This window comes from Phalaenopsis equestris, unplaced genomic scaffold (genome assembly GCF_001263595.1).
Source record: "Phalaenopsis equestris unplaced genomic scaffold, ASM126359v1 Scaffold000356, whole genome shotgun sequence".
Taxonomy (NCBI): Eukaryota; Viridiplantae; Streptophyta; class Magnoliopsida; order Asparagales; family Orchidaceae; genus Phalaenopsis; species Phalaenopsis equestris.
Genome location: NW_018164798.1, coordinates 1,261,261 through 1,264,106, shown reverse-complemented (window position 1 = coordinate 1,264,106; position 2,846 = coordinate 1,261,261).

The window sequence follows — 2,846 nt, the reverse complement described above, 5'->3', positions numbered from 1 at the left end:
ACATATACTTGGGAAACATGATCAATCGTTCTAATGCCTCCTGGATTGTTAATTTTATGGGTTTCTCCCTCTCTAACATCCCGCTTAAATATCTGGGGTTTTTTCTCCTTAAAGGTAGGAAGAGAAGTATACACTTTGACGAGGTTGTGGAAAAGGTTCAAAAAAAGAATTTTGGATTGAAAAAATAATTTCCTTTCCTTTGGGGGTCGTAGTACACTGCTTAAGAGTATACTTCAATCTTTTCCTTTATATATTCTTCAAGTTCTCCAACCCAAAACAAGCACTATATTGAACCTTGAAAGATGTTTCAATAAGTTTTTATGGGTGGAAAATCACTCTAGTAGGAGATGGTTGCCTTGGAAGGATGTTTGCAAACCCATATATGCGGGTGGTTTGGGTTTCAAATCTCTGCAACATATTACCGACACTAATGTTTTTAAGCAATGTTTTAATTTCAGGAAAAGAGTCGTTATGAGCTAACTTCATGTACGAGAAATATTGTAGTTTCTCTTATCCTGCTTTGATAAATTGGCGGTTGGGGAATTCCACGATGTCGAAGAGATTGTTTATTGTTAAAGATTGGGCTAAGAATTTCATTTATTGGAAGGTGGGTAAAGGAAACCTTTCTTTTTGGCACGATTGTTGGTCTCATGTCTTACTTGATATGAGGGATACGAGGTATTCAAATCTCAAAGTGTCGGATACATGAGTTGACGGTCATTGGAACTTTCAGCTTCTTACTAGCATTTTAAAGATGGAGTGAGCTACAATCATTTCCACTATTCCTATTGATCCTCATTTGCACGATACTCCTACTTTGAAATTTCCCATGACGAGATTCATCACTAAATCTGTATATGCTTCTCGATATACTTTTCAAAATACCTCTTGGGGAGAGGGGGTGTGGAGTTGGACATTGACCCATCTATGTCTTTCTTGACTTGACGCATTTATCATTCAATAATAACTTGTGATGATATATTAAAAAATGAAAGGTTTGACAATCGTCTCCCGTTATTGTTTGTACAATTCGGCGGAGGAGACAATAGAACACATTTTCTTCACTACATGATGTCGGTTCGTGGTTTGGAACTATAGTTACTCTTGAGAGGAATCTTTTGCTCACTACATTAAGTTGCAATCCTAACTGTAAGAAGAAACACTTTTGGCAAATTTATCCTTACATCATATGTTGGTTTATCTGGATGACTCATAATAATATTATTCATGCAGGTAAGGTTATTCAGAACATGATGGTTTTCACTAATATCATTTCCTACATTAATAAATTGTGGAGAATGGAGAATTTTAAAAAAAGGTATATTTTCGGGCATCAACTATTTTCTCGTTTTCGGATTTTGGTTAGATAGCGGCCACCTCCTAGAGGACGGATTAAATTTAACACGAATGGGACTTGGAAAGCCACCAATGCTGGTTGTGGGGCATTGCAAAGAATTATGCAGGGAACTGTATTTTCTTCTTCTCTTCTCCTTCTTATACTGATTCTCCTATAGAGGCTGAGACTCGAGCTATTTTAACAGCAGCTTTTTGGCTCATTATCTCAGCTGGCAGTTTATTATCAATGTGATAATCGTATCTTGATTGATATTTCGACAAAAGGTGTCGACGCCCCAAAAGGTGCCGATGCCCCTTGGGATATACTTTATTATATAAGGATGATTAAAAGTTTAATTTCTAATATGAATGTCATATGGAGTTTCAATTATTGGGAGGGTAATCAACCCGCTAATTGGCTTGCTAACTTAGGCAGCTCTAATTATATTTGTAGGGTGGGATCTACTCCCCTCCTCTTTACGCACTCTGCTGGTGGTGATAATATTGATGCTCCATATATTCGTCGGGATGTTTCCTCTTAAATAAGTTTGGTTGGCTGGGTGGTATGATTCGGCCCAAGATAACATTTGGCTGGTATTTTCTCTTCTGTATTTACTTTCGGGCACCCGTTGGAGGCTTGGATCCGTTGGAGGCTTGGAACTTATATTTTTGTTTCACTTGGTGCTTGGTTTTATATCACTACCATGGAGTGCTTGGTTTTATATCACTATGGTTTTATATCACTACCATGGAGGCCCAGGGCTCCTTTGCTATATTTGAGATGATTATTTTGGGAGGCTCAGGGCTCTCTATTTTGGATTGGTTATGGTGGTTGTGGAGTTTGGGCTTACATCGAGTTATGGCTTGGGGGGGTATTAGTGGAGATATGGCACTTGGGAGGTACAATAATGTGTCTTGATTTACGGTTAAGATTGAAGATAGGAGATTGTATTTTCGGCTCCAAATTTATGAGGTTTTTCATAATTTTAGGAATGCAATGTGACTCCGTTTTGATTGACAAGGCTGGTTGGGAGGTTCGAGGAACATGGACCATTATATCTTTTCTACTCACTTGGTTTTATTGCTTGTTTACTTTTTTATCAGTCTTTTTGAGCTGCAGGTTTTGGAACTTTCGGGATTTCCTGCGGTTTCCAATTCTCAAGATGTCTGTAGTTGGCTTGCAATTTTGGTTATCTTTAATATTTTTGCTATACATGTTCATAGTGGGTATACATCATTTCTTTAGGTATGCATTTTGGATTGATACATGTAAATTTTGGTTATATTTCACATTTTGGATTGATACATGTAAATTTTGGTTTTATTTCCCTTTGTTTCATCTTTATTTCTTTCTGGGTAGAGTTGTAATGAGAAAAAAGGAACTCCTAGGACTCTATGTATTTTCTTTATTTTTAGCGGAGATCCATTTGTCCCTCTTATATTTTGTAACCGACTTTTTGATATTAACGCGTAAAGAGCCATGAGTTACTCTTTATATATATATATATATA